Here is a 10,138-nt window from a genome sequence, read left to right on the forward strand (position 1 = left end):
TCATAAGAGGTAGAAACTAATACCAAAGCAACCAACCCCACGAGCACCATCCCATCCTGTAATGAACCTTGACTGGCTATATGGTTTATGTAATTGCATTTGTCTATTTGTCTGCTAATCTGTAATCCATGTTGTTTCCTCTTCTGTGTTTTTTGTTTCCTCAGAGGCCCCTGAAAATAAACAACAGGGCCAGGGTCTGGCTGGGGGAGGAAACTAGGGTAGTTAGGGGTAATAGAAAAAAAGCAGAAAGAAAAGGTCCTTAAAGCGTGCCTATTCCTCCTCCCCCCCGCCAAATGGAACACCAGTCCTCAAAGTTAATAAAGTTTTGCTTCTTAAAATATTTTAATAAATGGATAAATGTAATCAACACCAGTGCCTCATCATTTACCTGAGCATGGGGGGAGTTGGACAATAATGGAAAGGGGGGGGAGTACTTGGGTAGTCATAAAGTTGCATGCACACAGGAATAGAAGGTGAGGAGGACAGCAGCAGCACAAGCCAAGAACCTCCATCAGGATGATCATAACACCGAAAGAGCTACCACAAAAAGTTCTAAAATCTAGCTCAACTTGAGACAGTTCTGTGAGGGAAATGACTACCACTGTAATTGTTTTAGAATTCAATTCTCTGCAGGATCCAGATGCTTAGACTAATCCTGTAGGCTAGTGAATTACCATCAGAATTCAATTTGTCTCGGTTTTTTATTAATCATTATACAGTAAAATTGCTCTTTTTTCTTTTGGTGTATAATTCAGTGAATTTTAACACATATAGACATTTGTGTAACCACTACTACTATCAAGAAACAGAACAGTTTCTACTGCCCCAGTAAATTTCTTGTATCATTTGTGATTTAAAGACTTACTCCTTAACCCTAACGTCTGAACTATTTTCCATCCCTACAGCTTAGTCCTTTCAAGAATGTTCATAGAATATGCAACATTTTGAGATAAGCTTATTAAACTCAGCATAAAGCCTTTCAGATTCTTTAAAGTTGTCATGTGAATCAATAGTTTGTTCCTTCTCATTGTTGAATAGCATTCCACTGTATGGATCTACCAGTTTGTTTATCCATTTACCAAAGAACCTTTAGGTTGTTTCCAGTTTGGGGCAATTATGCATAGAGCTGTTATAAACTTAATATACAGGTTATTGTATTCACTTCTCTAAGATAAATACCCACGAGTGGGATTGCTGGGTTATATCATAATGCATGTTTCATTTAATAAGAAATTTCCAAACTATTTTTCAGAGTGTCTGTACCATTTTGCATCCAAACTAGCAATGTTTGAGAGTTTTACTTGCTCCACATCCTCACCAGCTCTTGGAATTTAGTAATTTCTATTTTAGCCATTCTAAGAGATGTTTAGTGGCACCTCATCATAGCATCATAGAGGATGTTAAAAATCTTTTTATGTGCTTATTTGTCATACTTAAGTCCTCTTTGGTTAAGTGTCTGTTCAAATTCTTTTCCTTATATTTATAATTGTGTTTTTCATTTATTCGTTGAGTTTTCAGAATTCTTTATATATTCTGCATCCAAGTTCTTTCTCAGATAAACGATTTACAAATATCTTTCACCAGTCGTTAGTCTGTCTTCTCATTCTCTCAACAATATCTTTCAGGGGAAAAATTTTACATTTTTATAGAAAGTACAATTCATTTTTTTCTTCTATGGATTGTGCCTTTAGTGTCATATCTAAGAACTCTTCCTCTAACTCAGTAGTTCTCAACCAGGGGTAACTTGGCCCCCAGGGAAACTGGGCGATTGTCTAGGCACATTTTTGGTTGCCACAGCATGGGAGTGGGGTGCTACTGGTATTTAATGTGTAAAGGCCAGAGAAACTGCTAAGTATCCTACAATGCACAGGAAAATTCCCACAACAAAGAATTATTTATCCAGCCTAAAATGTCAATAGTGCTGCTGCTCAGAAAACCCAATTTAACCCCAGGTCATAAAGATTTTATGTTGAATTCTAAAGGTTTTATAGTTTTGTATGTTAATTTTAGATACATAACCGTTACACTTTAATTTTTGTATAATGTATGAGGTTTAGATGAAGGTTCATTCTTTACCACATGGATGTCCAATTGTTCCAACACCATGTATTGAAAAGACTGCTCTTATCATTGAATTGCTTTTACACCTACAGCCATAATTGTGTGGGTCTATTTCTGGACTCTCTATTCATTACATTGTTCTTTCTCTTCTTCCCCAGTAACATATCATATTCATTACTATAGTTTTATAGTAAGTCTTTAAATCAGGTGGTATGATTCCTTCTTTATTCTTTTTCAAAATTATCTTAGCTATTCTAGTTCATTTGCCCATGTAAATTTTACAATCAATTTATCTATATCTACAAAAAGAAATCCTGCTAGAACTTTGGTATTGAGTTAAATCTATAGACCAATTTGAGAAGTGACATCTTTACTAAGATGACACTTCCATTCCATGAACATGAAGCCTATCAATTTATATGATTTCTTTCATGAGCATTCTGCATCTTCCACCATACAGATTTTGTAAATGTTTTACTAGATTTATACTTAAGCATTTTTAATGAAATTTTTAACAAAATTTTTAAATTTTTAAATTTATAAATTTATAATTTATAAATTTTTATAAATGGCATTTTAAAGCTTTAATTTCCTTGTACATTGCCAGAATATAGAAATGTGATTGATTTTTGTGTGTTGATCTTGTGTTCTGTGACTTTGCTAAACAAAATATTAGTTCTAGGTTTTTTTTGTAGATTGAGATTTTCTACACACATAATCATGCCATCTGCAAAAAAAAATCAATTTTATTTCTTCCTTTCCAATCTGTATTCTTTTTACTTCTTTTTATTGTCTCATTGCACTGCTTAAAATTTCCAGTATAATGTTGAATAGGACTGGTAAAAGTGAATATCCTTGCCTTGTTCCTAATTTTAGGAGGAACGTATTGTCTTTCACCATTAAATACATTACATGTAGATTTTTGGAGACAACCTGTATCGGGTTGAGAAAGTTTCCATCTATTCTTAGTTTGATCATTTTTATCATGGACGTTAAATTTTGTCAAATATCTCTTCCATATCAATTGATATGTGATTTTTCCTCTTTAAACTCTTAATACGGTTGATTACACTGATTGATTTTCAAAGATTGAAACAGCCTTGTATTCCCAGGATGAACCTTACTTTGTGGTATATTACTTCGGGGTTGGATTTGTTAAAGATCTTTGAGTCTATGCTTATGAGGGATATTGATCTGTAATTTTCTTTTTTTACATACTGCCTTTGGTTTTGGTATCAGGTAAAGCTAGCCTCATAAAATGAGTTGAAAAGTGTTCCCTTTTCTGTTTTTTTTATTTTTTTTAAAGATTTTATTTATTTATTTGACACACAGAGAGAGCGAGAGAGAGAGAGAGGGAGAGAGCACAAGCAGGGGGAGTGGCAGGCAGAGGGAGAAGCAGGCTTCCTGCATGAGCAGGGAGCCCGATGTGGGGCTCGATCCCAGGACCCTGGGATCATGGCCTGAGCTGAAGGCAGCGGTTTAACCAACTGAGCCACCCAGGCGCCCCATCTGTTTTCTTTTTTTAAGGATTTTATTTATTTATTTGAGAGAGTGAGTACATGAGCAGGGGGAAGGGGCAGAGGGAGAAGCAGACTCCCCTCTGAGCAGGGAGCCCAGGCGGGGCTCTATCCCAGGACTCTGGGATCATGACCCGAGCCAAAGACAGCCTTTTAACTGACTGAGCCAACCAGGTGCCCTGCCTTTTCTAATTTCTGTAAGAGATTGTGTAGAATTTATATGTTAATTCTTCTTTAAATGTTTGGTAGAATTTGCCAGTGAAAACACCTGGTAATGGAAATTTCTTTGGGGGAAGGTTTTTAACTATGAATTCAATTTCTATATTAGTTATAGAAATATTTGGATTATCTATTTTATCTTGGATGACATTGATAGTTTGTGGTTTTCAGGAAATTGGTCCATTTCATCTAAGATGTAACATTTACGTTCATAGAACTGTTTTTAGTATTCTTTAATATCCTTTTATTGAATGTAATAATCAAAATCATTAATGAATTTAATGTCTGCAGTGATCATTCCTGATATTGGTAATTTGAATCTTCTCTCATTTCCCTTTGTTTAGCTGAACTAGAAATTTATTAATTTTACTGATCTTGTCAAAGAACCAGTTTTGGGTTTCATTGATTTTCTCCATTTTTTTTTTGTTTTCAATTTGATTGTTGTTGTTTATTATCTCTTCCCTTCTGCTTGATTTATTGTGTTCTTTTTCTAATTTAAGATGAAAGCTTAAGTTATTGATGTCAGCTCTTCCTTGTTTTCTAATATGACCATTTAATGTTATAAATTTCCCTCAAGTCACTGCTTTTTTTCAACCAATTTTGATACTGTATTTTAATTTTCATTGTATACAAAATATTCCTAATTACTCTTGGACATCTCTTTGACCCATGGATTATTTAGAACTATATTATTTAATTTCCAAGTGTTTGAAGATTTTACTATTATTTTTCTGTTACTGATTTCTAGTTTAATTCCACTGTGGTCAGATAACACACTTTGTATGATTTCAATTATTTTCTTTAACGATTTTATTTATTTATATAGAGAGAGCACGTGTGCAAGCAGGGGGACAGGCAATGGAAGAGGGAGAGACAGAATCTCAAGTAGAGTCTATGCTAAGCATGGAGGCTGATGTGGGGCCTGATCTCAGGACCCTGAGACCATGACCCGAGCTGAAATCAAGAGTTGGACACTTAACCGACTAAGAAACCCATGTGCCCCTCAATTATTTTTAATTGCATAAGGCTTCTTTTCCAGATGCAGGAGGCACAGAGAATTCCCATCAAAATCAACAAAAGCAGTCCCACACCAAAACTTACTGTATTAAATTTGCAAAACAAAGTGATAAAAAAAATCTTAAAAGCAGAAAGAAAAAAAGAGGTAACTTACAAGGGAAAACCCATAGGCTAGCCGGAAACTTTTCCAACAGAAATTTGCAAGATAGAAGGCAGTGGCAGGATATATTCAAAGTGCTGAGTGGGATAAATATGCAACCAAGAATACTCTATCCAACAAGGCTCAAGGCTATCATTCAGAACAGAAGAAGAGATAAAGAGTTTGCCAGACAAACAAAAACTAAAGGAGTCTGTGACCACTAAACCAGCCCTGCAAAGAAATATCAAAGGGGACTCTGAGTGGAAAGGAGACACCAAGGGGTGCCTGGGTGACTCAGTCATTAAGCGCCTGCCTTCAGCTCAGGTCATGATCCCAGGGTCCTGGGATCAAGCCCCAAATCCGGCTCCCAGATCAGTGGGAAGCCCATTTCTCCCTCTCCCACTCCCCCTGCGTGTGTTCCTTCTCTCACTTTGTCTCTCTCTGTCAATTTATGTCAAATAAAATCTTAAAAAAAAAAAAAGAGACACCAAAAGTGACAATATAGAGGTAGGAAACACAAAAGCACTAAAAATGAATATTTCTGTAAAAAATCAGTCAAGGAACTCACAAAAAAGGATACAAAATATAATAATATATACCTAAAAGGTGGGGAGGAGAGGAGAAAAGAATGGGTTCAAACTTAAATGACCATCAACTTAATACAGACTGCTATATGAAGAAAAGGTTATATACAAACCTAATGGTAACCACAAATCAAAAACCAATAATAAATATGCAAAGAATACAGAGAAAGAAATCCAAATATATCACTAAAGAAAATCAGCAAAACATGAAAGACAGAAGGAATGGAAAAAATCTCTAGAAAAAATGACAAAACTGTAATAAAAGGGCAATAAATACATATCTATCAATAATTACTTTGAATGTAAATGGACTAAATATTCCAATCAAAACACACAGAGTGTCAGAATGGATTAAAAAAAAAACAAGACCCATCCATATGCTGCCTAGAAGAGACTCATTTTAGATCTAAAGACACCTGTAGATTAAAAGGGGATGAAGAAACATTAATCATGCAAATGGATGCCAAAAAGAAAGCTGTAGAATCAATATTTATATCAGACAAACTAGACTTTAAAACAAAGACTGTAACAAGAGACAAAGAAGGGCACTATATAATAATAAAGGGGACCACCCAACAAGAAGATATAACAATTAAAATATTTACATACCCCTCTACCAAACATTTAAAGAAGAATTAAAACCTATTCTCCTGGAACCGTTCCAAAAAATAGAAATGGAAGGAAAACGTCCAAACTCATTTTATGAGGCCACCATTACCTCGATCCTAAAACCAGACAAAGACCCCATCAAAAAGGAGAATTACAGACCAATATCCTTGATGAACATGGATGCAAAAATTCTCACCAAAATACTAGCCAACAGGATCCAACAGTACACTAAAAGGATTATTCACCATGACCAAGTGGGATTTATCCCTGGCCTGCAAGGTTGGCTCAACATCCACAAATCAATCAACGTGATACAATATATTAACAAAAGAAAGAACAAGAACCACATGATCCTCTCAATAGATGCAGAAAAAGCATTTGACAAAGTACAGCATCCTTTCTTGATCAAAACTCTTCAGAGGATAGGGATAGAGGGGACAGACCTCAATATCATAAAAGCCATCTATGAAAAACCCACAGTGAATATCATTCTCAGTGGGGAAAAGCTGAGAGCTTTCCCCCTAAGGTCAGGAACGTGGCAGGGATGTCCACTATCCCACTGCTATTCAACATAGTACTAGAAGTCCTAGCCACAGCAATCAGACAACAAAAAGAAATAAAAGGCATCCAAATCGGCAAAGAGGAAGTCAAACTCTCACTCTTTGCAGATGTTATGATACTTTATGTGGAAAACCCAAAAGACTCCACCCCAAAACTGCTAGAACTCATACAGGAATTCAGTCAAGTGGCAGGATATAAAATCAATGCACAGAAATCAGTGGCATTCCTATACACCACCACCAAGACAGAAGAGAGAGAAATTAAGGAGTCGATCCCATTTACAACTGCACCCAAAACCATAAGATAGCTAGGAATAAATTTCACCAAAGAGGCAAAGGATCTGTACTCAGAAAACTATAAAATACTCATGAAAGAAATTGAGGAAGACACAAAGAAATGGAAAAACGTTCCATGCTCATGGATTGGAAGAACATTGTGAAGATGTCAATGCTACCTAGAGCAATCTACACATTCAATGCAATCCCCATCAAAATACCATCCACTTTTTTCAAAGAAATGGAACAAATAATCTTAAAATTTGTATGGAACCAGAAAAGACCCCGAATAGCCAGAGGAATGCTAAAAAAGAAAAGCAAAGCTGGTGGCATCACAATTCCGGCCTTCAAGCTCTACTACAAAGCTGTCATCATCAAGACAGTATGGCACTGGCACAAAAACAGACACAAAAATCAATGGAACAGAACAGAGAGCCCAGAAATGGACCCTCAACTCTATGGTCAACTAATCTTCGACAAAGCAGGAAAGAATGTCCAATGGAAAAAAGACAGTCTCTTCAACAAATGGTGTTGGGAAAATTGGACAGCCACATGCAGAAGAATGAAACTGGACCATTTCCTTACACCACACACAAAAATAGACTCAAAATGGTTGAAAGACCTAAATGTGAGACAGGAGTCCATCAAAATCCAAAGGAGAACACAGTCAGCACCCTCTTTGACCAGAGTAGCAACTTCTTCCTAGAAACATCGCCAAAGTCAAGGGAAGCAAGGGCAAAAATGAACTATTGGGATTTCATCAAGATAAAAAGCTTTTACACAGCAAAAGAAACAGTCAACAAAACCACAAGACAACCGACAGAATGGGAGAAAATATTTGCAAATGACGTATCAGATAAAGGGGTAGTATCCAAAATCTATAAAGAACTTATCAAACTCAACACCCAAAGAACAAATAATCCAATCAAGAAATGGGCAGAAGACATGAACAGACATATTTCCAAAGAAGACATCCAAATGCCCAACAGACACATGAAAAAGTGCTCAACATCAGGGAAATCCAAATCAAAACCTCAATGAGATACCACCTCACACCAGTCAGAATGGCTAAAATTAATAAGTCAGGAAATGACAGATGTTGGCAGGGATGCGGAGAAAGGGGAACCCTCCTACACTGTTGATGGGAATGCAAGCTGGTGCAGCCACTCTGGAAAACAGTATGGAGGTTCCTCAAAAAGTTGAAAATAGAGCTACCATATGACCCAGCAATTGCACTACTGGGTATTTACCCCAAAGATACAAATGTAGGGATCCGAAGGGGTATGTGCACCCCAATGTTTACAGCAGCAATGTCCACAACAGCCAAACTGTGGAAAGAGCCAAGATGCCCATCGACAGATGAAATGGATAAAGAAGATGTGGTATATAGGGCGCCTGGGTGGCTCGGTTGGTTAAGCGACTGCCTTCAGCTCAGGTCATGATCCTGGAGTCCCGGGATCGAGTCCCGCATTGGGCTCCCTGCTCGGCAGGGAGTCTGCTTCTCCCTCTGACCCTCTTCCCTCTCGTGCTATCTCTCATTCTCTCTCTCTCAAATAAATAAAATCCTTAAAAAAAAAAGATGTGGTTTATATATACACAATGGAATATTATGCAGCCATAAAAAGGAATGAGATCTTGCCATTTGCAACGATGTGGATGGAACTGGAGGGTGTTACGCTGAGTGAAATAAGTCAATCAGAGAAAGACATGTATCATATGACCTCACTGATATGAGGAATTCTTAATCTCAGGAAACAAACTGAGGGTTGCTGGAGTGGTAGGGGGTGGGATGGATGGGGTGGCTGGGTGATAGACATTGGGGAGGGTATGTGCTATGGTGAGCACTGTGAATTGTGCAAGACTGTTGAATCACAGATCTGTACCTCTGAAACAAATAATGCGATATATGTTAAGAAAAAAAAAAAGAAGATAGCAGGAGGGGAAGAACGAAGGGGAGTAAATCGGAGGGGGAGACGAACCATGAGAGACGATGGACTCTGAAAAACAAACTGAGGGTTCTAGAGGGGAGGGGGCTGGGGGGATGGGTTAGCCTGGTGATGGGTATTAAAGAGGGCACGTTCTGCGTGGAGCACTGGGTGTTATGCACAAACAATGACTCATGGAACACTACATCAAAAACTAATGATGTAATGTATGGTGATTAACATAACAATAAAAAATTTTAAAGAAAAAAAACACTACATCTTACAAAAAAAAGAGATACTAGTCATAGATGGCATGTGAATTAAAGCTTAGGAAAAAAAAATATTTACATACCCCAAATAGGAGTACCCAAATATATAAAACAATAACAAACATAATGGAAATAATCTATAATAATACAATCATAGTAGGGGACTTTAATACCCCACTTACATCAATGGACAGAACATCTCAAAAACTAACGATGTACTATATGTTGACTAATTGAACATAATAATAAAAAATGAAATAAAATAAAATTCCATGAATACACATTAGACCTGAATAGAGGTTAATATTTAAATAGTCTGTGAGAGTTTAGGTTACCAAGAGATTTAATCTGGTATCCAAAATAAAAACCTTGAAAAATAAAAATAATGAATAAAGAATTATACAATGGCTTTGAATGACACATGGGAACAGATGGGCTTAACAGATATATTCAGAATATTCCATCATAAAACAGCAGAATATATTCTTCTCAAGGGCATATAAAACATTCTCCAGAACAGATCACATATTAGGACACTAAACAGGCCTCAACAAATTCAAGAAGATCGAAGTCATACCATGCACCTTTTCTGACCACAATGCTATGAAACTAGAAGTCATCCACAAGAAAAAATCTGGAAAGACCACAAATACATGGAGAGTAAATGACATGCTACTAAACAACCAGGAAATCAAAGAAAAAATTTTAGCAATACATGGAAACAAAAGAGAATGAAAACACAATGATCTGAAACCTTTAGGATGCAGCAAAAGTGGTTCTAAGAGGGAAGTATATAGCAATACAGGCCTACCTCAAAAAAGCAAGAAAAATCTCAAACAACCTAACCTTATACCTAAAGGAGCTAGAAAAAGAACAAATGAAGCCTAAAGCCAGCAGAAGGAAGGAAATGATAAAGATTAGAGCAAAACTAAATTATATATAAGCTTAAAAAACAATAGAAC

This window comes from Zalophus californianus, chromosome X (genome assembly GCF_009762305.2).
Source record: "Zalophus californianus isolate mZalCal1 chromosome X, mZalCal1.pri.v2, whole genome shotgun sequence".
NCBI classification, from domain to species: Eukaryota; Metazoa; Chordata; class Mammalia; order Carnivora; family Otariidae; genus Zalophus; species Zalophus californianus.